Source organism: Falco naumanni, chromosome 4, assembly GCF_017639655.2.
Source record: "Falco naumanni isolate bFalNau1 chromosome 4, bFalNau1.pat, whole genome shotgun sequence".
NCBI lineage: Eukaryota > Metazoa > Chordata > Aves > Falconiformes > Falconidae > Falco > Falco naumanni.
In genome coordinates, this window is record NC_054057.1 from 25857638 (window position 1) to 25883405 (window position 25768).

Here is a 25768-nt window from a genome sequence, read left to right on the forward strand (position 1 = left end):
TAATCAGGTCTGACCTCTAATGACTGCAACAGGTGTGCCTGCTACAGAAATGAAACAGTTTAACTTAATTTTGTAAAAGTTAAAATCGATGCACATCCTTCACAGCCACACTTAAATCCCGCTTCTTGTCGATTTAGCTTGCACCATTAAGTTTTAGAGCTAAACCTGCATTAAAACCTAACAAAAGCTATTACTTAAGCATATATCTTTTTATATGATACTACTCCTATTCCTGATGGCACTCTAGCAAATGCACACTTTCAGAGACAACAAAACTTTTCCAAAGTGATCTCTGAAAAAAGCACAGTAAGAGAACAGTATGTTTTCTTAAGAAAAGGCAGAAATTTTTAAAAAGCATTTTTAATTGTACAGTGAAAAGCTTCTCCTTTGGCTATCCATAAGCAAGCAAAATGTTTGCCCATGACATTATGATGAAAAGCAAGACGGAAAGGCTAGCAGCTATGAAAATAAGAACTATTTCCTATAACCCTCTTTTCCCCCCCCAATTCAGTCCTCCAAGCTTTAGATAAAGCTTCCAGATGACAGTCTCCACTGCTGTGAGACTAGAGGAGCTGTTAAATTTACATAAGGAATTAAGTTTAAAATTACAGAGCAAAACAGGGTGAACTAAGGTCACACCAGCAGCCTTACTTCTGAACTCTAATCCACGTTAAGATATTGTCCAACCAACACAACAACACACAGAGCGACAAAAAGCCAAGTCACATCAGATGCAAATTAAAATTACAAACAAGAAGTTTCAGAGTTAGCTACGGCTCAAATCGCATTCCTAACAAGCCAAATTCTTGTTGCTCCCTGCTTTAAATTAAAAAAAAAAACACCCAACTTTTGTCTACCTGGTATATTAATGAATCTAATACATGGGTCCCAGTAGCAAAACCACCAGTATCTCCATGAAAGCAGGAAAAGAGAAGCATATGCATATCTTCAAAAGATCAGTACATTACCAAAGCAGAGTGAGAAGCTCCTACACTGTAAAAACTTTTGATCATGATCCTCACCATTCTATGTGTGAATACAATATTTCCATTTCTTCTTCATAGTAACACCAAGTTTGATACATACAGCAACATAAACTAGAGCAAATCTAATGAAATCCAAAGACAAGGAACATTTTGTATCACCTTTATGTACTTCTAATTTAAAAAAAAGCAGAACCCAATAGCATTTGAACTGATAAATCTAGTACATCTAAGACCTCTGAGAAAAGTTATTTGATCCTTTATTCTTCGTACTGATGTCAAACAGTGCCTCGTACCTGCTAGACCAAGCTACGACAGTGATCCATATGACTCCAAAACCAGAACAATCAAAGGGGGAAGAAAAGTAGATAACATTATTTTTTCCTGAGATTTTGGAAGAACATCACATCATAGTTATCTTGTTTATTCAATAATCATAGAATGGTTTGGGTTGGAAGAGACCTTTCAAGATCAGCTAGTTCCAACCCCCTGCCATGGGCAGGAATACATCCCACCAGCCCAGGCTGCTCCCAGCCCCGTCCAGCCTGGCCTTGGGCACTGCCAGGGATGGGGCACCCACAGCTGCTCTGGGCAGCCTGTGCCAGCGCCTCACTGCCCTCACAGGAAAGAATTTCTTCCTTATATCTAACCTAAATCTATTCTTCTCCAGTTTAAAACTGTTGCCCCTTGTACTCTCACCACATGCCCTGGTAGAAAGTCTCTCACCGTCTTTCCTGTAAGCCCCCTTCAGATACTGAAAGGCCACAATAAGGTCTTCCTGAAGCCTTCTCTTCTGCAGGCTGAACCCCACAACCCCAGCTCTCTCTGTCTGTCTTCACAGGAGAGGTGTCCCATCCCTCTGACCACTTCCATGGCCTCCTCTGGACCCACTCTGACAGGTCCATGTCTGTCTTCTGCTGGGGGCCCCAGAGCTGGATGCAGTGCTCCAGGTGGGGTCTCACGACAGCAGAACAGAGTGTGAGAATCACTTCCCTCGACCTGCCGGTTATGCTTCTTTTTACAAGTCCAGGATACAACTGGCAAAGAAGGTAGGGCAACCTTGAGGATAAAGTGCAACAGACTGCAACTCTGGCAAAAACCTACATATGACTGTATACCAGTTTCCTGAAGTGCAAAATGGAATTAGTATTTTCCTATTTTCACAGTAGCCTTCCTTCATTTTTTCCTGAGGTTCATAGATGAAAAGGGATTTGAAAAATGTTACATTAAAGTGGAATGTAATAAATGTTTGGCTTATTTAAAAAATATGTATTTGATTTTGACCTGCATCATTTATAAGAAGAGGTGAGGTAGCAACATGAAGCAGTTCACTGTTGTAGCATCAGAGGCTGGGTAAAAAGAAAACTGTCAGAAAATTACCCATTGGGGTACATAATATTTCCTAAGCCAGTGCTTTTCCCAGCAGTTTAGTGCAATTATTCCATGATTTGGCCTCATGTAACTACTCCTGCTGGATAACACAACAAGTGTTTAAATTTGACAACGTTCCACCTCTGTAGTTAAGGGCTACAAGTTACAGCACTACAGCACGGCACATCAGCTCAAGACAATTTTATTACCAAATCATGTCTGTAACATGTCTGAACAGCAGTGTTGTAGAAACATCAATATTCAATCTGTAGTAGTTCTTCCATCAAAAAAGCTACAACTCTTAAAATAAAATAGGAAGTTTATTATATAGACAAGCTCAACAGCTCTCTAATTTTCCAACCATTACATTTTCTGGCCTTTTCCTTACTGAAAACTCTCCTTTAACCAGTAAGGGAAACACAAGTGTCTCATTGACTATTTAAAAAAAATAAAATAGTTTAAGTTTGCATGCTGTATAGGTTACAACTTTTACCTAGGCCTCCAAATGTTGGTTCCAACAACTTCTTTACATGGAGATTATCTTGAAAAATACAGTATTTATTAGTTTATACAATATTTATCAGTTTACCCTTGCAAAAAAAATAATAAAATGCTAGCACCTAAAGTAGTCCATCTAACGCAAGTTCATGCATTCCTAAAGCACATGCAGAACTTCCAAGACCAAATTTTTCCACATTCTTCTTTCATCCAGCTCTGTCCAGCAAGAAGACTGTCAAGCTGCAGGCTGCTGGCACTGCCTGTGCACATCCTCCTGGCATGTCCATCCAACTGGGACACCTACCCCATTTTCTTCCTCATGCACACAGACAGACCCTGTTGGACAGCATGGGAAGTACAAAAGCACAGCACTGATCCAGCCACCTTACACTTTAATTTGATTCTGTCCTTGGTGAGTTGGAAAATCCTGGTTGAAAAGTGCAGTGATATTGGTATCCACCTGTAACACACTGACAACCTCTTACTGGGACAAACCCGCTCACTTCACATTCAGGATACAAATTTTTGATGTTGATAGTGGTATTAAAGCCAGTGGGACATCTTTAAAGCTGTTTCATCCACTATAAAATAAAAAATAATAATAATAAAAAAATCACAAAAAATCCCGAACTGCAATGCCAAGAGAGAAGACTCCAGGCATATCCAATTCACACAACCACTGATGCCCAAGATGTGACTCATCATTAAGCTGGGCCCTACTGAAATAATTGTGACTACACAAAACTAGGCACTACCTGAAAAATGCAACAGGTGAAAAGCGGTATTCTGAGATCTTAACACACAAGTTGTAAGAAAACACTTTTTAAGCTGAACATCTGAGGTAACTTTCTCAAAGGACTCAGTATTGCTTTAACAATACAGCTAGAATGTAAGAGCTTGTACCAAGACTAAGAATAAGCTAAATTAAAAAAAAAAGCCACCCCCAAATCAGTATCCAAATAAAACTGAGAAACAATTTAGCTTAAATCAAATTATTTGAATTACAGCAATACACTTTTCTCATGCCAGCGGTCTAACAGGCCCAAGTTATAAGACAAGTTCAAACCAGTGTAAAAAGGACTAAGGTGGAAGAATTGTTTAGTTAAATTTCAGCCAAGGAACAGGGTGCATATGCCTAATTTAGGCACCTGAACTAAGGAACTGTTCTCCACACAATCCCTGTATAGGCAATGGAAAGTTTCCTCCAGAGGGGTAATTCAGATCAGAAGCCTAGTTTAGTTGCTCTGAGCTGCTGTTGAGTTACTAGGATCTGTGTGTACTCAGCTTAAGAAATAAGCTGTTAACACTAGGCACCAAACCTGGATTCTAGTTAGGTGTATAAATTACTCCTCCATGGGACAGCTACATCCAGTGTTTCAACTGCACCTCAAATACCTGGTGATGATGCGACTGTGAAATGTAACCAATCTTAAGAACCAAAACAACTAAGAAAGACATAAAATAAGAAGTTGGGCAACAAATACTGAGACACAAGAAAAGCCACAAAGTAGAGGGAAAAAGACTTCTTTCTAGCAGAGTCGGCAGCAGAGACACAAAGTGTCAGAGCAACACAAGACACCTAACCATAGATACACAACATTACAGCAGTTCACCACAAGCACCTCTGGAGTAAAAACTATGCACCATGGTACCTATGAAGTATCTTATGAATTCCCCAAAGAGGATGCATCCCGAACACACTCCGTATCAGCTAAGTACCAATCCACAAGATATTATTACAAACAATACTTGGCCTAATTTAAGTTACACAGCCACTAGGTATTTCTGATACCCATGGACCATCCCTCCTCCTAGTCCTGCCAAAAGGATTTCCAAGACAGACTCATTTTTTCCCCAGACTAGCATCAGGGTATGTGTATGTATTAGGGGGGAGGTGTATGATTACATATGAACACATATGCTGGGGGAAAGGTTGTTGAGGAACTCAGTAACAAAACAAAAGGAAACAAAATAAGGTAAAACAAGTAAATAAAATATATCCTCTTAGCGCTGACAAGTATACAGATAACACAGCATTAAATTCATTTCTCCTCAAAGGCACAGCTGGAGAGTTTAAATACAAAGTGGGGGAGACAGCACGCGAGCCTACAAAGGAAAAGGAGTATGTGGAAAGTATGAGGCAAGATGACAATGAAGGTTTTAATGACAGGAGAATAAGATCAGAAGGGCAAAAAACACGGGGAAGAAAACAGTTACTGGGAGCGAAAACCTGAATGGGGAAAGGTAGTAGGGGGATAATGATGGTGATACGTGCCTCAAAGAGGGAACAAGAGGGAAAAGGATCCCAGTAAGGACATAGTTAGCTTTCAGTGGCAAAGTTATCGGGAAACAAGGTGATTATTTGCAATGACAAAAACCAGCAGGGCAAGTGGATGGAGGCAACAAATACAGAAAACAGACACAGAAAAGGTTACAGGGGGCACCTTCTCTGGCGAGGCCACAGCAGTGGGTGGCAACAAGGGCAAAAGCCTGGTGCACAGTCCTTGACAATGAGAGAAACCTAGAGAAGGTGACGAGGAGGAGCTGCGAGGGGCATCCCCCAGCTGACACGACGGTACTGGGGACACAGAGAGATCCCTCTACACACAACCCAGCAGCTCCTGGACAGACCCGAGTGGCACTCGGGCTCTGGGGATGGCTGGGATACAAAAAGGGGAACGGAGGCGGCACAGAGAAGGCCGTGGAGGACACGAGGCAAGCGCGGAGCCGAAAACAGAGCTGGAGAGGTGACGGAGGAAAGCTCACAGAGAGCAAGCAGAGGCTTGGGACGAGCAGGCCCGGGGCGGCGAGGGCGGGCAGGCCGGGGACGGGGGCAGGGCGCGGGGCCGCGGCGGGACGGGCCCGGGGGCTCCAAGCCCGCGGGGCGGGAGCGAAGGCAAGCGCAGGCACCGAGGCGGCCCCGGCCGTACGGGGCCCAGGGTCCCGGGGGAAGGCGGGTAGGCGGAAGGGAGGGCCGGGCGGGCACGGCGGGGGGAAGGCGGCAGGGGCGCGCAGGCCGGCCGGCGGGCAGAGCCGGCGGGGCAGCGGGGCGGCCGGCGGGGCGGGCTCCCGCCCCCACGGGGGCGATGCGTGCCGAGTGCGCAGTTAGCGGCCTCCCCGGCCCGGCCCGGCCCGCGGCTCCTGGCGCCGCACCGGGGAGCGGGCGGCCAACAGATCCCGCCGCCCGCCGCGCTCCGCGGCCAGGTGCGCGCCCGGGAGAAGAAAGGCGGGCGGGCAGGCGGGCGGGCCGGGCCCGGCCTCCCCTTCTCCCGCGCCCCGTGCCAGGACTCGGTGCCGGGTCCCGCTCCGCCGAGGCCCGCGCGGCCTCAGTCCAGCGGGGCCGCTTCCTCCCGGGCTGGGCCCGGGCCGGCCTCGCTGCGACACAACGCCGCGGCCTCCCCGCACTCACCAGCATCGCGCGTCCCGCAGAGTCAGGCCGCGTCCGCCCGCCCCTTCCGCCTCCGCCAGGCCCGGATCTGCCGCCGCCGCCGCCTCCCCCCAGCGCGGCCCGGCAAGCGCGGAGGCACCGCCCCTCGCCGCCCGCTCCGCCCCGGCTCCCGGCTCTCGGCCCTTGGCGCGGCCAGGCCCTGCGGAGAGGCGCGGGGGGGTCCGGGGCTGCGGCTGCCCGCGCCGGGGGGGTCCGCGCGCCCGCCCGCCCGCTGCCCTCCCTTCCCCTGCGGACGGGCGAGGGGCGCTGCGGAGCGTGCTGGGGGGGACCCGAGCCCGGCCGCTTCCGACGTCCTTCAGGAAAGGAGCGGGGCAGGTCGGGGCCCGGCCGGCAAGGGGGCGACCGCCATCTCCCCTCGGCCGCCAGGCCCTTGCCCTGCCCCAGGGGTCGTGGCTGTGACCCTCCGGCGTTAGCCCAGTGCCAGAACTGCTGTGGGGTGGGTCAGGTCAACACCATGAGACACGATAAGACTGCCCTGCGTCTTGGGTGTTCCGTGGGAAGCGGGGCTCTGCGGCCTGCCCCGCAGCCCCGGCAGGCGGCACGGCACGGCGCCGGCGGCTTGTCCCCGCCGAGCGAGCAGCAAACCGGCTGCAGGGCCGTAGGGACTGCCCGGTGAACGTCGCGCTGGAAACTTGGCGGTGATGAAAGTGCAGCTGTCCCAAGAGCGCTGCTGGAAATCTCTCTGTGATGGTGAATTTCGGATTCATAAGAAAACGTGAAAAGCGACGCTGCAGAGAGATCAGGGTAGGGATTGGAAAGGGAGTTGTGTTGTCCCGCTGGGAGCCGGTTGGAAGATAGGTGGTTGTGAAGGTATTGGGTCCAGCTGGTTGAAGGAGAAGTAGTTACATGAACCTGTTTGCCATCTACGGACAAATCTAAGCAAAAATACCTAGTGTAGGTCACTTCAATTTATGACGATAAAATACAAAGGTCCAGCATATTTGCATCACTTTATGTGATTGAAAGTGGGCCAGTTATTTTTTCTTTGCAACGGTATGAAATCGATGAAACAAAATCATACCACAGTTAAGATAGGTTTCAGAGAAGTAATGTCTTGCAGTCAGTCCTGTCTTATTTATTCCTGAGGACTGTGGAATTACATTGCTGGAGCTGTGCTGCAAAGGAAAAGTCATACGGTCGTGTATCCTTTGGTATTGTGCTGTGTCGAGGTTCTCTGCACAGTACTCACAAACCCTGCCACAATGAATTCGGATTCTGATCTGAATTATACCAGAATACATTTAAAGCAACTCAAGTAAGGTCATGAAAAGTTCTTATCCTTTAGATTAGTATAAAGAGTTCAACCCAGAAAATGCAGTAGCTTCATAGGAAAGAGAAACAGGGAAGCAACAGGAAGAAATGCTTCACCTGCATCCTGGCTACACCAGCTGCACACCATTTTTTAAAATTGGCCTTCTCAAAGCTAATGGCCCTTAGTCACCTAAGTGCTTGAAAAATTATTTCCCTGTATAATAATGCCTTACTACAGCACAGCCTACTGAAGTGGACACAAGCAAAGTCATTGACACAGCCCTTCTAATGAAGCAATGCTGGCTAAGCACTGGAGAGGCACCTTCTGAGGAACAGGTTTAATGTGTAGCAGGGACAGCGTCTCAGTCGGCCGGGTGGCATCACAATGCGTATATTAATTTTGCCCATGTAGACATATTTTGCAAATACCAGTCCTAGGCATGACAAAATTTCTGGCTTGCTCACATATGTGAGTTGTGCTAGAGGAGAGTTTGTGTTTGTCATGCTGGATGCTGCATCAGCATGGCCAGTTCTGCACCGTGTGTTAAAGACTGGGGAGAGTGAGGACAAACAAAATGATCTGTGGGAGATGGGAACCAAATCCAAAGGAGGGTGTACTGACCATAAAAAATATGGGCTGATTTTTCAGACTTGAAAGGTAGGTTTTAATGCCATGTTTTACCGAAGTTCTATTTACACAGAGGTAAAGCCATCACTGTTTTAAAATCCTACTACAAGAGGACAACAGAGCCATGGATAAGCAAGGAAAGTGGAAATGACAGGAAGGGAAGAAAATACAGGAAGAGGGAAGTTCTGAATTGACACCATCTTGCACTAGACTGGGTTTTTTGCTTTTGTGATTAACTGCAGTACAAGCTTGAGATCTGACAGCTTAGAGTGTTGGAAGTTTGTTTCTTTTTTCTCCCTAAGGTTACGTTATGGTTTGCGTACACTTTTAAAGAGGCAAGTCACAGTTCTCTGGTTGATTGTACTCATGGTGGTGGTAGCTTGGCACTGAAAAGGTAGGCCCTGAAAAAAATCTCATGAGACGATTTAGACATGGCACATAACATGGCTCATTCATACACCAATTGAAAGAATTCCAGTATCAGGATAAGTGGTCACAGAGAGAAAAGGGAATTGAACACCAAAATAAATATTACAAAATTACTCATAGCAGGATGGCTATTGCATTTTAAATTATCAAATGGAATTGATGTACTTTACATCAAAGGAGAGCAGCTTTCCCTAGGGACTGAGGCAGCCAAAATTTCAAGGACAGACTTGATGAGAGAAAGCCACTCTGTTTTTACTGAAGTAAGTTCGTTCGCAGTGCTGCTGAGAGGGGCCTGTTTTGAAAGTAACTAGCAGGTTTCAGACTTGTTGCAACGGCAATGAATCAGCAAGCAAGGAAATTATCATCAGAATGTTTGCTGTCAATGCAAGTAGGAAGCTTCACTGGCAAAGAGGAAAAGCCTGAGTCATTCGAAGACACAGAGGTGCAGTGGCTGTTAGTTTATTACTACCGTCAGAGGCTGGACAGATGGGGAGGAATACTTCCCCTGCTAGTTATATCTACAGTGATAGTCTGAAAATGGTAACTCTGTCATCCCTTCAATATGTCCAGGAGGACAGACTAAGGATAGATGGTAACCGGATTTTTTGCCACATTCTTATCAATTATGAGTTCGGTTGTGCTGCTAGTACACCAGTGACTCAGGCTGGCAAAACAAAAAAGCAAAAAATCCCAGAGAGAGAGAGAGATCATATAGCCAAAGTGTTTAACTGAACAACATGAGAAATCTGCTTTTTGGAATTTACTCTCTAAGATATGCAAAACCAGTGAATGCAATCAAACACACCACATGGTGACATCATATATAAACCACAGCCAGCTTGAATATAAACAAATATTTATTTGATTATGATACTGACCCAAAAGAGAAAAAAAACAACCAAAAAACCAACATGATACTGTATTAGACTTCAGCTTGTAAATAATAATTTTGAAGTTCTAGGTAAAGGAAACTCCTGTATGACAGTAGCTAGCCTGGATGTAAAGTTCTCAGAGATGCCGGAGTGCTCACAGAGTTACGTGATCAGAAGACAAATAACAGCAGAGACTTGTATCTGTCCTAAAAGTTAGTGTAAACACTATGCTACAGAGATGCCCGAGTGTATTCATGCTTCTTAATCAGAGGTAATGTACTTCGTATTTTGAATTCCTTCAGTTACGCCCAGTGGGCTCGCAAAATGAAAATGACTCTTCCAAAACAATTCTAGATAATAAAACTGTGCACTACAACTTCCATTAAAATACAGGAGTTATACACACCCTAACCAATGTGCTTTTCACTAACAAATACATTCATCTAATGAATTGTGGCAGTTTTAGAGTTACGTTACAAACTGTAACTAAATGTAACTACCAAATGTTCTCAGTGCTCCATGTGTTTTAACAAATTTTTATATCAAGTAGAACTCTGATTTGTGCATCTGACTTTTCTTAAAGGTATAAGAACATTAACTAGTATTATTTTCATTTAGTTTACTTAGTCCAATGCTTATTTATAAGTATGCAACCAGTCAGTGAAAGCAATGAAGGGAGATCGCTACTTAATTCCTGCCAAGAAAATTCTTCAGGTGCTATGGGGACTAAGAAAATGCTAATATGATTTGCTTGGGGCAATAATATAATAGAGCTGCAATGTAAGTTATTGATGGATAATTTGGCCTTCAGTATACATCTAGATACAGAAAATCACCAAATATGTACAGCTTTAACTTCTAATATTGCACTTTAAAAATCTGGAAAAATGGTACTCTGAGAAGGCTTGTGACACTAAAATGAATTTGTTAAATGGCATCTGCTAAAATTGGAAGAGGTTATCAGGCTATACAAGCTAGGTGGAGAAGGGAAGGAGGGGATTTAGTAAACTACTGGTCTGAAAAAGTCACTTGAGAGTAGACTTAGTGCTGAGCTGATGGCACAGACTTTGCTGTGCAGGCAAGTTGGAGGTGTGCAACCGGAGCATTCCCTTTGCTTTTGGCAGTGCTAATATGTAGGGGACTGCAACTGTCTTCCCTAGCCTGATAAATCTCCTGGTAAACATGCAAAGAACTTGGAGTGGTGTTTCCTAAACTCAGTTAGAGGGTTTATTTTGTTTTGGTTTTCTGCAACAATGTGCTGGATAGATAGAGCCTGATGGAGTTAGGGATTTGGTGACGTGAAGGTGGGCCTGCTAGCATCTGCTTTTAAGCCTATGGGTTTTCATTAAATTTGATGCCAGCATGTTACAATAGTTTCCTTCTTTATGGAAAGGAACTCCCTGAGCACCAGGGAGTAGTGTAATTGAAATACTCAGACCCCTGGGTGTAAAGAATTCCCATAGTCCAAAAGCAATTTTAGTTCTGTGCAGAGGCAGGCAGCACCAACATCTCTGAATCACGCACTCAAATCTGCCACGAGGAAGGGTGGATGTCTGGAAGCCTGTTTTGTACTTGTTGCCAGCTGTTAATGTTGAACACAGCACACTTTCTTCACTCTTGAGAACATATCAAGGTTCCTGAGAAATTTAATAGAGCCAAATGCTATTAGACTTACTCTCAAATCCATTCTTTGGAGCCTGAAAGCCAAAATTTCACAGGTAATATAGCTGAGAGGTGCCCTCAGGTCTGGATTTTTTTGTATTGGGAAGAAAGCTGTATATGAATATGATGGATTTAAACTGAAGTGACTGTATATATATTGAGCACCTCTTACACACATAAAAATCTATCCCAAAGCATAAGTGAGAATGCCTGAGTGAAAATAATGAGGTTCAGCAAAAGGTTATCAGTCAAACTTCTGTGGAGGTTGTGCATGCTTGAGTAAAGAATTTTCTTGCTACAAGTCAGAATGTGTTTGAAATTTATCTTGCAACCTGCTAAAGAGGCTCAGAGTTTCCAGGATACTCTGCATTTACACAGTGGGTAAAGACCCCTTAATGCATGTTTTTTTTCATCTTCCTTCATAGAATACTGGGTACTCAGTCATACATCCTCAGGTCTCAATGGCATCTGATTCAATAACATTTCCAAATATCTGGGAGAATCAGAGGCCAACTTTCAGTCTTTTTATGTATTGAGAGCATGTACCAGAAGAGATTTTCTGTACATTTCATACATTCTCATAAACTGGATTATCACAATGATGTTCTTCTACCTCCAGGAAGCATCTTAAAATGTTTTCCTACTGTTTTTGTCTTAAAAAGATGTTTCAAAGCTTTCTTTTGTATCTGGTGTCACCAAACTTACCACTAGAAGCCAATGAAAACTATTCTCTATTCACTGTGAAATGAGACAAAGTTTTGCCCATTACCTAACCTAACTGCCTTCATAGAAGCCTTATTCTCTCTAGGCCCTCAAAGGGCTTTGTATTTGAATCTGGCATTAACCAAGTCAAGGCAGAATGCTTTGAATTACTTTTTAGATGGAATTCTTACTAGTCATTTTGTGTTTTAGAAGAAGGTCTGTGTGGATAATTGTTTTGAAAAATTATTACAGATCATGGCAGATGCAATTTTTCAATTTTTTTCCAGCTGAAAAAGCTCTGTATGTTGTTCTTTCCTCTCGTTTTCTGTCCCACTTCCCCTCCTCAATCTTCAGTTTGTTTGACACAAAGCATTTCATTTGACCTGAAAGGAAAGTTTGTCTATGAGCACTAGAAACTGAGTTCTGTTTTCTTTTCTATCAGAGTGAGAGCATTGCGCTCATTTTTTTCTTCCTTTAAGGGGGATCTATAAGTTTGCCTCGTTTAGCAGGAGAATGCTCTTCCCATGTAGCGGTAGGCTTTGATTGTAGTAGCATGAGCCTTACTGCGCTTTACAGAAGTGGAAAATAGTGGGAAGCTATTATGCCATTCAGCTGGGAGACGGGACCTCCTGCATGTAGTTTCAAATTTGCTAATAGTTTAAGATTACTAAACTACAGCTGCCGCCCTTTTTTTTTTTTTTTTCTCCCCCCCCAGCTAATACATTTGCCAAAACCAGCAAGGATTGTTGTAAGTGCTAAGAGAAAAAGCAGTGTTATGAAGGCTGACTTAAGGAATACACGCTGGCTGTAATCTTCATTATTCATATGCATTACCTCTCCAAAACACCCAAATATCCTCCTCTTGGGTCTTTCAATTTCCATGCCTAACGTCAGATGGAGAGTCTCAAAACGAAACAAAAGTGAGATTACGTGCTTAAGGCGTATCAGCTATGTCTGTGCTGGTTTGTTGGTCTTAATGAGTAGCAATGTAGCAATCAGCTCTGCCAATTATTGGTCACTTTGACAGCATAGACTTGAGGAAGTAATACAATCACTGCTAGTAATGCCTAGCTGTTTCTGTATGATCCTGTACTGCGGTATTAATACTTGTATTTGGTGAAGGTTGCATGGCTGTGTTGAACATCTCTTACTTTCTCTGGCAGATCCATTTTCCTCCATGTTTTGGTCAAGAATGTTTGGCTTGGCTCGTAAGAGATGGTTGCCCGTTTTAAAGCTTTATTCCTGCTTTTCAGCTGAGCACAGTTTACTCCCTCGCTCTGAGAACCTCTGTTGCTTGAACTAGCGAGAGGCAGCAGGCATGGTTTTGCCTTGGGGGGCTTGCAAGCTAAGATACAGGAAATATAAAACAAAGTGTTTGGGAAAGGGATATATGGTTGTGTACAGTATTTGAACGTAGTGTGAAGAGGCTACCAATTTCTACAGCTTTTCTGTCGAGTAGAATATTTGAGTTTCGGGATTGTCCATTGTTGCTAGTAAATCAGTCTTGGGCTCACTTTCTGTCATGAATGTTTGTATAAACTGAGAAGAGAGATTACCTATGCTTCCAGATTCAAAGGTGTCCAAAAGAATCAAACAGTGGCAGATGGTATCCAGTGCTCTACTGCTTCTTGTGCTGCGAACGTTTGCCAGAAGTAAAAAACATTTTGCAGAGATCACATTTTTCTTCACACGGAAGACCAGTCTCCACATTTGGAAGACAAGTGGTGCCAGATGTATATATTTAATAAAAAGGCAGTCTAAGAATGCTGCACAAATGTGGTAACTTTTGGTTAATCTGCTGCTTCTTTTATAGCCACAGGCCAACGTTACTACTGTCAAACTCTCTTGGCTGGCTGTATCACCAAGAAAAGCACAGGACAGTAGTGTCCTTGACTTCTGATTTTGCTCTTCTCTGCCAGGTATCTTTCACCTGAATGACTGATTGCTTCAGAGGTTTGCAGCAGAGTGAATTCCAGCACTAGAATAGAATAGTTGAGTTAAAGGGACCTACAACCATCATCTAGTCCAACTGCCTGACCACTTATAATAGTTCTAATCTCAAGGATAGTGCAGAGACTTCATGCAATTTAGCATCACAAGATTGTAAGTGGAGCACCATTGCCCATCCAGAGGAAAGACAAACTAGGTCTCTTTGGATGGAAGGTGGGCAAATCTCCCCCTTCTTCCCAACTTTAAGGTATTTCAAATTGCAGAAGTGAGAATAAATGTTCACACATCTAAAGGCACGTATCTGCTTTGGGAATGAATTCATAATGAAAAGAAGATGGTGGTAGTTTTTTTTTCTCTTCTTAATCATTTCTAGATTAAAAGCTTTTGATCATAAATGGTCTCTTTTTGTTAATGCCTCTGCTGTGTACTGTGGCAAATCACTCACTGAGCCACTGCCTGTTCATTTTCTGTCATCGTCTTCATTGGCCTGAAGGTTTCTCTTGGGCCTGAGATCCCAGACTCTGAATTGGTGTAACTTGTTAGAACATTTTCTTTGTAGGAGTTTTTACAGACTGAAACACAACCTTGGTTGTGCTTCTCTCTCTCTATTTTTTTTTTTTTTTTTTTTGAGTATCAGCTAACCTGCTTTTTATGTTACAGTGATGTTACATTGAGGCTTAGTAAAAGATTTATTCCTTTAGTTTGTTTTCTGCAGTGGTTTGATATTTTGTGATGTATGTAAAGGCAGCTGTTCACGGACACAATGTATATTGAAGCAAAGTGATCGTTTGCATGAACATTTTTCATACTGGAACACTACTTTTTGGGCTTACCTTGTAAAATTGTTTCTCGCAATATTCCTACCTGAGGGGAGGAGAACAAGGAAGAGAAATCTCAGAGAGGCACACTGCTCCTGCAAGTCACAGCTCAGTGTCTCACTCTCAGCAGATTTCACATGAGTTTGTCCTTCCTGCATGCTTACTGAGGCTGAAACTTCAGACCTCCCAAGGCTCACTTTCCTTGATTTGATCCCTTTTAGATGCTTCACAGCACACATGCTCTTGTGGGAGAGTTAGTTTCTCCCTGACCAGTATTGGGTTTAGCCACTGTTTACGGAATTCCTCCAAGCAGGAAGGTTTCTAGCGGGGAGCATTGTAGGAGATTGCTCATAAGATACTTGGGTGCTGACAAGCTTGTGACTTTCCTTCAGTACTGTGATACTTCCGAGTTTATAACACTTAAAGCTTATGGTTTAGGTCTTGCTGTGGAGTTTTTTGGTGGAAGAATATAGGTAGAGGAAATATTTCTATACCAGCTTCTCACCAGCTTGACAGGTTAAAAAAAGAGCGTTACAAAAATGACAAAGGGGATGATTTGTAGTAATTTTAATGTATTATCTTCGTATACCAGTGCATGGCATCAGTGTAACACAGAGGCTGGCAGGAATGGTGAAAAGAGGGGTGGTTTGCATGGTCGGGAAAGCAGATGATACCTGAAAAGCTCTCTGAAATGTAGCCTATGCCACAGAAACTTGTGCAAGTCCCTGCTTTTGATGTCTGTGGTGTGAGTGCATGGGTGACCAGGACAGTGACCGGAGCTCTAGCAGCTGCTGGGGTGTTACAGGCTGTGACGACTGCTCTTTCTGTAAAGAGACCGTTGGTAGGGGGCTGACATCGAGGCCCATGAATGGACATGCCAGCCAGTGCCGAAGGTCCTTCTCCTGGCTAGGGAGGTCACTGTTTCTTGTTGCTTTACTTCTAGAGCCCACCCTTCCCTTTTGGTACAAGTCTGAGAAAACCTAATGAATTTTTATAGCTAGGAGACCTATTCTGTTGGCTAATAAAACTGCCTTCACGCCACTGCAAGGAAAGAGTGGTAAACTTACACTCAGTAGAGCGATTAACCAGTTTTACCCTAATTCTCTGGTGTTTTTTCATAGCCAAGTACTAAACCCAGATAGTAACAGATGATGTACATCGGTTTTTTTTAGAAAAGGAAGCTAATTTACAAGTCAATTATGCAGGAATTAAAATTGCTGTTGCTAAAATAAATGAAGTACATTGTGTTATTTGTGACTGATGCTTTTAGATATTTGTCATTATGTTTGATTTTTTTGTTCAGCAATTTACAGTGGGTCTCCCACATATCATTGCAAAATAGCCTGCTTTGCTGGATAATAAATACTTTTATCTCTTCACTAAACAAAAGACTGCATAAAATGAATAATAGCAGTATTAGTATGTGAAAAACCTGGTGCTCCCGAAAGCCATTATAAGTACACTTGAACAATAATTACAGGCAACAATGCCTCCACTCATTGAAATTTGTCATAGAAATTGTGATAGCTCTGAACTTGACTAAAATGTGGGACAGTTGAGAACGCCATCTACTTAACAACATTGCCAAACCATGTCTGCCCCCTTTAGAAATAAACACACAAAGACACCCGCAAAAGCTGCAAACGTGTTCATTTTCCTTTGTTTTCATATATTGGGTTCTGGAGACAAGGTATTTCCACTTAACTAGTATTATTATTCCTAGTGCACGTGTCTGTCTGAACCACGTGGACTCCATTTGTACAATAGTAAGACACCAAAACTAAATGATTTGTCATGAGCTGCACGTTGTGTTGGGGCCCAGATGCCATCTCCAGGGTAAGTGCTATGCCACTGAACATGCCCCTTGGCACTGTCTGGATCAGATTTGAGTTCCTGATGTCTTTATTTTTTTTCTGCTGAAGATACAAGATAGCATCAATGTTGATTCTTTGACACAGGCTTGGCTGTATGCTGGGGAAGGATTACTTATGTTTATTATCATGGCAATTTTGTTAAATCAGAGTATCAGACTGATGGTCAAAAAGTACACTACCCCCACCTCTGCACCATTTAAGGCTATCTGGCAAGATCATGCTATGCCAGCAGGGAAAATAATGTTAAATAATACAAGCGATTCCCAAGGCAACTAATCCCTAAGAAACAACATATGAAAACATATGAAAATAATTCTAGTGGCATTCAGGTCAGTGAATCACACGGATGCATTGTCCACCCTCCCAGTACACACCGTGAATGGCTAATTCACAACCTGAAAAGTTGTAGGCTGAACACAGACCAGGTGCTAGACTGGAGAAATCTTATTTTTCATCTGTTCTAACCACCAAATCTGATGCTGATTGTTCCTTTTGTTTCCATGGTGTGTAAGACGACATGATAAAACTGGGAGTAATGATTACCAGGATGGTCTACACAATGCTGGTCTTACTGCTCAGGCTTTTGTTTTTGCCCTTGTGTCCTGGTTTCAGCTGGGGTAGGCTTAATTTTCTTCTCAGTAGCTGGTGCAGTGCTGTGTTTTGGATCTGGTGTGAGAACAGTATTGATAGCGCTGATGTTTTCAGTTGTTGCTGGGTGATGTTTATGCTATAAGTCAAAGACCTTTCAGTTTCTCAGGCCCTGCCAGGGAGAGGGCTGGAGGGGCACAAGGAATGGGAGGGCACACAGCCAGGGCAGCTGACCCCAGCTAGCCAAAGGGCTATTCCATACCACAGAACCCAGTATACAGCTCAGTATATAAACTGATATGTGTATACATAGTATATCAGTGTGTATAGCATATATAGTACATATATTATATATATATAGTATACATAGTGTGTATATATATATAGTATATTTAGTGTGTATATATAGTATATATAGCTCAGTATATAAACTGAGGGGAGTTCTGTGGAAGGGGCAGGTCGCTGCTCGGGCTTTGCCTGGGCATTGCTCAGCTGGGGGTGAGCAATATGTTGTGCATCACTTGGTTTCTTTTCTCCCTTCCCTTTGGATTTTGTTCCTCTTCCCTTCTCCTTTCTTTTAATGATAATTGGTGTTATTATTGTTGTTGTTGTTGTTATTTTTATTTCAATTATTACATTTCTCTTATCTCAGCCCTCGAGTTTTACATTCCTTTCCAATTTTTCCCCCCATCCCTCTTGGTGGTGGGGAGGGGAGTGAACAAGCAGCTGTTACCAGCTGGCGTTAAACTACAACACCTTGCCATGTCCAAGAAAGCATTTGAAATAAAGCAGATGAAAGCCCATGTCCAATGGATTATCTAAACTGGAAGATCTTCCACACTTTAGAACATGTAAGTGAATAAAATGCTAAGTGCAACTTAGCTTCCCACGTGGGCCATCTTAGTTTCGCCTAATATTTAACATCAGCCTTGTTGGTCAGTGCCTGACAATAAGTCAAATATCACTGCAGCCAAGCTCCACCACAAAAGAGGTTCTACGTACACAAGCTGGTGGATACATGCTTGCTCGAGATGCTAAATAATGTTGCTTTTTGGCATAACCATGCAAAACTTCCTATCTGATTTAAAACATCCTAAATACCATTATTTAATATTGGAAAGGCAACGGAAATTTATTTTCAGTAGCAAAAGACAACTGTTCTTTGCTTATCAGTACAGTACACCCTACTCCAGAAATTTCCAGAAGAACTATTGTCCAAATGAAGAAAGTACACCCAGAGGTATTTTTAGGTTGTGAACCTGTGTTCTTGCACCTCATTTTTCTGACGTATAGTTCTGTATTGCTCTGAGTTTCAAAATGAAACCATTTTTAGTCAGAAACTAACATTGTGAGGAGGAACTACAAGTTCTCCTCCAAATATTTATTAAACTGATCTCTAATGAGCCAGAATTTTTCATTTGCTCTTTAAGTGACTCAGTCAACTAGCAATCATTAAAGCCCCCATTAGTTCAGAACAGTAATCTGTTCTCAGTTTACTTTAAATAAACAGTAAAAATATCCTAACCCCTAACAGAGTGATTAATATATCAGTTTTTAAATTCATTTTCAAAGCAATACCTTCCTTATAAAGGTCATGTAAAGTCAAGTGATTCCCATTTTGTAATGGCCTCTAAATTTTTATGGATTTAAGGAGCTCTGGGAAAGTAATTATTATTACTGTAACTGTCCCATCTTAGCCTCATTCCTTCTTGCTAAGGCTTTGAGAATTGAATTAAAAGTAGGAGTTAAAGACCCTTACAATTTTCCCCTATGCAATTTGGACCGTCGTTTTTGCAAAGCGTTACAAGTAAAGTGAATTAGAGATGCTAGTGCCTTGGCTGCTTTGTGCTGGGGAGGCTGGTCAGAAGGTTTGTGTGATCTCCTTCAAGGACGTGTGGTGGCTGTCATTTTTGTTTGCTGTCCTTGACATTTCTGCCTTCCAAAATTCTAGGCACCAGCAATGAGTGTCATTAAATTCTTGCTAAAGAAAAGCTGTGCTGTAAACGCAGCAATGCTGGAACGGGAGGAGGTGATGGGTAGGTGCTGAGCGCTGGCTGCACAAGTAGCGTAGCCCACACGTGCCATTAGGCTGCGAGTGATGTGCATGGACAGTGGGGAGGCATGAGGGAGAACTGGGGCTCCTGCCCTCTCTGTCGCTCCTATAAGCTGGTTGTCAGGCTATTTTAATTGAAGTGGTCATCAATGCACTGATGTTGCTCCATTGGTAGTCAGTGGTGCCCAGAACGGATGGTGTCTGTCCTTCCAAAGAGAGTGGATTGGTTGAGGAGGAGGAAGAGGAAAGGAATTTTTCAATAATCGGTTCTTAACAAGCGTAGTTTCTATTTCAGTATATTTCGGTATAGCTGGAGGGTTTTGAAATGGCCTGCTTCTAACCTGGAAACATATTCTCTCTCACACAGCACAACCTTTCAGGGCTGGGTTAGGCATATCGCTCGGCATTTGTGCAGCCAAATTACAGGTAGACTGAATTTTAGAGATCCTGAGAAAATCTAAGTTCCCATGTGTGCTGTAGGTGTTCAGTACTGAAGGTGCTTTACTGAAGTGCCTAGGATTTATGGCTCCAGGTTTGAAAATGTGATGCTTTTGAAAAAAGCATGGAAGCTTTGTAAGATTATTCTTCTGTGACTTTATGACGAGCGTAGTCTTTGGCTGCAGTGTGCTCCTTAGAGCTGTTGCCTTTTCTCTGCAGCTTTGAGAGTTGCTAGTAGAAAGTTCAGACTTTATAAAGCAAATTGTTCCAGCAGCTCATGACGGATTGAAAAGACTTGACTCAGGGGTGTGTGCCAGAGAAAAACTGATCAATGAAGGAGTCAAATGCATAGTGCCTGTAGTAGGTGTGATATTAATTTCTATAAAGTATAAAATTTGCTCTTTAAAAAAATGGTGTCTCAACGAAAAGCAATTAGCTGGTCAGTTTAAAGCCACCAATGTACCAAACCAGACCAACAGCAGGAACACCCCACCAGTTACAACTAACTAGGCATGTCAGCACTTCTGTGTATTGTATAAGATCTTCACAAGAGAGAACCCAAGAATCTTTTGGTGATAATTTTGTGCAAGTGCATCCATGTTGCAGGGAGGTGGTTTTTTTTGTAAGTGAAACTGCAAGGGACCCCGAAAGCCTAAATATCCTATTTTTTGTATCTAAGGTAAAGGGAAGTATACAGAGAGATTTCCCAAAGCACATAGGTTCCTACCTCCTCTTGCTTAAAACAGAAGTTAGGTACAGACCTGCTGTTAAAAATGCTACCCAATTTTTGATTTGCAAGTTGAAATAGATAAATTACTTTTCAAAAACCTGCACGAGCCGATTCCCTCCTTCTCTGTCATTTCCTCACCAGTTCTATAGGATTTGCTCTGGGAAAAAAAAGTAAAAAAACAGAGAAACCTTCAGTACTGAAAGCGTTTGGAAAAATATGGTGAGTCAGAGGAGAAATGTATTACAGTCATTAATGAGCAATGTGCTGGTAGATGGAGGCAGCGCAGAGAACCTACATGTTGATGTAACACCTAATTGTCTCCTCGCCTGAACCGTAGCACGCTTCCAGGGCAGGGACCTGGTATTTAAAATCACAGGCCTTTTAATACCGAATATAGCAGAAGGATCTGCTCACTATGTTTAAAGAAAACAGTGACATCTGCACAGCTGTTAAATATGCCTAGGGAAGGAATTTCGTTTGAAACAGAAGCAGCTGAAAAATTGTAACCTTACCACAGAAAATACTATGATTCTGCATTACCATTATTTTAAATATTAATATTATAAATAGATACTATTATTATTATTTTAAAATATTAATTTATGTTTCTGCATTTTAGAAGACATGGGGGAAAAATTGCTTGATTATTGCTACACAGTAATCACAGGTTCTGCTGCAATTACTTTCTAATATTGTGATCTTCAGAGGTATTGAGTAGTGAGGATTTTAGTGATGAAAACCTGAGGAGTTCAGAAACCATTACAGCTAAGTTGTGTAGTAAACATGTCCTTTTAAATAAGTGCTGATGTCTTTCCTGGTAACTTCCTCAGCAAAAAAATAGTAGAAGACCGCAACAAGTCTAAAAAGTAATGAAAGTTGCTGTGTATATTTTATTTTTCCCTTCCCTCCATTTTCTTCTGTCTTTCTTTAATAATCTTTCTTTTTCATATCCTCCAATGTTGTTTTTTTATCACAATTTTTTAGTCCTAAAATTTTTCTAAGGCTGAAAAACATTCCTATTAAAACAGACAAACAAATGAATAAACAAACAAGAAAACAGAACTGTTGCTGGACATTTCTAATTGATTTTCTGGATATTTTTCATTCCCACACATTTCCTCTCTGATATTTTCTTTCTGTTATGGAATTTAGTATTATTCTTTTACAATTTAACTCACTTGTATTTCTCTTTCCCAGTTACCAGTGTTTTTCTTATTACTGCCCCTTATCCTCCCAAACTTCCTTTATCTCTGTCTCCTGTCTGTTTTATCCCATGAGCTTTAACTTTGCGAATTGTGAATGACACCACTCAGGACATGACAGAAAATGTTCAGGTTAACTTCAAAGACTGAAAGACAATCCTTGGAACATGAAAAAGAGAAAATATCACTGGCGTGTATGAAGGCTAGGCTCAGGGGATAGTTTCAATTGATCAAAAATTCTTTCATCTTGGAGAACCTCAAACAGAAGATAAGCGTTATATGAAATGTAACAGACACACTTATTGATGCCTTTGTTGAATCAGGTTAATACCCATGGCTGCATTTTACAGTTAAAACACACACACAAAAATCCTGTTCCTGGACTTAAGCATATAGAGCCTAAATGAATATCAAGTCTATGTAAGATTTCTCACAGCATGCAAATTTCATTGAAACATACAGAGAACAAGGTTCACAAAGCTGAATTTCTGGCTGTACTCAGCTATATCTCAATTTAGTAACCAGAAAGAAAAACAGCAGGCTGACTTTCAGAGATTGTGTGAACCCACAGTCTTTGCACAGCTTAAATGCAGGAAGGAAAATCAGCGGCTCTGGCAAACACCCAACTTTATTAGAGTAGCTAAAGTTAGGTGGTCAGTTTTGAGATGTTCATCTGCAAAAGCTTGCTACAAGTTGCGTAGAAAAACTGGGAGAGCAGTCATCCAAAACTGGGATTTCCAGACTTCAACTCTGTTCATTAACCACAGGTCAGTCTTGGGTTTTTTAATCCCATTTAGTGCAGTGGCACTATGGACAGTTTTACAAAATCCAAACAGGCAAATCATTTTGAGTGCGGCGTGCCCAAATTTTCATAGGGTGTCTTTGTTGTAAGCTCTGTTTCAGCTTGCATTCCTGCAGAGGTATGATTACAGAAGCTAAAGTGACGTGGCAGAGGCCAGCAAGGATGTGGCTGGGCCTGTTTTCAGTTTAGCTCCGTATCACCTGAAAGCTAGATTAAATCTATGACTAAAACTATGCGTATGCCATGACCTCTTTTGGCATTGCCTAGAACCGGCACAAATGACTCCTCCAAATTCCTTCCCAGATCTCAAAAATATGGTGAAAAGGCTACGTCTATCCATGACTGGCAGGAGCAAGGTCCAGAGAAGCGGGGTGGTTGGCTTGGGCTGTAGGAGAAGCAGATGCTGAATCTTTTTGCCCTTCAGCTAGCTGCTGGGCTGCTCTTCGGGCCACCGTTGCCCGGTGTGAGCAGGATGGTGCTTGGGTAAGGGGGAGAACCCTACAGGAGCAGCAAGGCTCCTTGGGGACTCTCCTACTGTCGATGTCGCAGCCTCAGGTGAAGAGGTGCTGCCTTTCCAGGGCTCAGCAGGGACTTAGGTGAAGCCTACCCAAAGAGGAGGAGGAGGAGGAGGAGGAGGAGAGGGAGAGGCAGGGGGGTTCACCTCCAGGGTGGCATGTAATCTGGCTGCTCGGTGATGGCGTGTTCATCAGGCAGCAGCAGCGGTGGAGTAGGCAGCAGGAGCAGGTACTGCCTGGGCTGGTTAAGTGTTCTGGAGGAGTGGGATTACGAGAGGTGAGAGTGAAAAAAAGACAGACACATCAGAACCCCCCCTCTTAATTTGAACCATCTTTCTAGTCAGCCTCACTGTAAAGCAGGAAGAATAAATTTATTGCTTGGGTTTAATTTAAGTCAATTCAAGTAATGCTTAGAAAACACTACAAAGAAACTGAATTGGCCTGGTTTTCTCTTTTGCAGCCATCGCTGCATTTGCTGTGTTTGAGAAATGGAAAGTTACTGGAGTAAGCTAGATGTGATCATCAGCTATGAGGATAAACCTGATACCTGTTCTGAGGCATTTGTTTTTTCTGGCGGGACTATTTTGTAATGACCCAAGTATTCCAAGCAGGGTAGATCCCAGGGATGCTGTCACACCTAGGCAACATGGGGCAGGCTGTGACTGCTGGCCTCACACTGCCGTGATAAATACGGTGTTGGCAAGGGATAAATCAAACCTGAACTCCTCCGGACGGCGCTCAGCTCCAGCAGAGGACATGACAGCAGGACCAGCTCGGGGAAGAGCGATCTAATTGCTGCCCTAAGCCTTGGCAGGATTTAATCTGTGTGTTACATGTCATGGGTTTGGATTTGCTCCCTCTCTTTGGAATGTTACAAACAGGAATAAAAGTAATGTTAACAAGTTAACGCAGAAATACCAAGAGCCCCAAGATTTTACGTATACGTGTGCATGTTTCATCCAATTTTTCATCAGCATTTTTGACCCCTGAAGATGTGCCACAGCTTACTGGGAAGGCCACAGCTGGCTTCTTCAAGACACAAGCCCAGACTGATCCATTTGTGTCTGTTTCCACATAGATGTTAACATTTCCACGAGCTCATGTTTTGAAGGTTCGCAGACAAACCTTTTCCCTCCCCTCCTCTGCTCCCCTTGCCCATCTGCTGCTTTCCCTTCACACCAGTCGTGATGCTATATCCCCAGTTGCTAATGGGAAGGCAAATCACCATTTTTAATGAGGTGGAACAACCCACAGGCATTAACCCAGACTGTCTCCACACTTCTGTGCCCCACAGCAGTACTTGAGACATCAGCAGAGCCTGAAGTCCGGCTACACGTTGGCGTTTTCAGATGCATGGTGGTTCTAGCGAAGTCTGGCTAAGCAGAAGAGGTGGCAACGTCATCTGTGGTGAGTGGCGATCGGTTACGGGCAACAGCCCTGCAAACATATCTGTTCTGTTAGATCTGGAATGCTTCTCAACTGAAAGAGCCCAGGGAGAGGGAAGATATTCCAGGTTTTTTTTCAAAATGATCCTCATGCTTGAGTGGTCCGAGATCTAACACTGGCCTTTCCAGTTCCCCAGTTCTAATGGTGTATGTTATAACTAGCTATGAAGCCTATCCTAAAGGAGAAAAAAAAACAGAAAAAAAAGAAAACACACTCAGAGCAGAGAACAAATTAATGTTTAAACATTTCAAATAAATGCCAGGTTAAATAAGCAATTTCAGCTACCATTTTCATGGAAATGTTCTTTTAAAAATTCAATAAAACTATCATGTTATCTCACCCAGCAATAATTCAGTTCAGTTCTTCTAAGTATCGAAAATGTTTTGGATACAAGTATGTCTCCCCACACTTCTAAAATAAACAAATAAATAAATGAATAATTATTCCACCACCGCCATCACTCCATCCTACAACACCCCCAAGCTCTCCAATAAAAAAATAGAAATTTTTATCTTTACTACACAAAGACTTTGAAATATTTGCCTAGCAAATAATATCACTTATCCATCCAGTCTGTGACACAAGTCAGGGAGGTCCAGCCCTTGGTACGCTGAGGGCAACAGAAAGTGCTAGAAGAAATGAGCATGTCCCAGTTTGAGTACAACAAAAGCTCTTGCTGATCATGGTGTGTATCGCAGAGCCTTCGGTTCCTTAAGTTTCTTTCCAAGTGCTGTAGAAATTGCTATGCTTATATTTTAGTTGGATTTGGGAACAGAAAACAAACCTATTAATTTTAATGATTGCAGTTAATTTGCTCCAGAACCACTGCTCCTTAAGTTTATACAACAAGAGCGCCTGCATTGTTGTTAATAAAAAAAAATAATCTATTAAAAACCTTTTTATATAACAATTTTACTGTCAGCAAAATATTTTGGAATGTAAAATGTTGACATCTTTTAAAACAAGACCAAACCTGTCATCCTCAGTATCATTATTTTAAAGAATGCATCCGTTCAGCCTGTTGGCTTCAACACCTTAAACCAGGTGGAGATCCTCTGTGGTGCAAAACTGGGTACCAGCAACCCACCTCCTAGACACCGATGAAGGAAGGTAAGCAACTGGAAATGTTCTGGTGAAAATAATAGACTAAAAGTCTTCCTGTTGGCATGGCAATAGGAGTGATTCAAAGTCACTACACTTTAAATACTGTCAAACAGTATACCTTGTCAAAAAAATCATGAGCCAGTGCTCCATTAAAGCAGCACGGTTTGGGGAGGAAAAATTCCTGGTCTCCGTACTTCATGTTTGCTTGTAATTTCATTTCAGTTCTACTTTAAAATACCACACTAGGAAATGGGAGTGGTTAGTTTGGGTATGTGTCCAGCCAGCCTATGGATGAAGAAGGTACCGGTGGCTTGGGTGGAATATTCTGTTCTGGAAGTTGCTGGCTGGAGCAGGACCAGCCCCACAAGTATCCATTCCCCATATCCTCCTGAAGTCCATTCTGC

General features: G+C 42.7%; 1 protein-coding gene across 1 annotated transcript in view; it reads right to left on the minus strand.

The window, feature by feature from the left end:
* Positions 1-6392, minus strand: part of CUL1 (cullin 1) — a 53807-nt gene extending 47415 nt beyond the window's left edge. The window contains exon 1 of the mRNA XM_040590877.1: positions 6262-6392. The gene's annotated coding sequence lies outside the window, so the exon portion shown is untranslated. The remainder of the gene's footprint in view (positions 1-6261) is intronic.
* Between the last annotated feature and the right edge of the window lie 19376 nt (positions 6393-25768).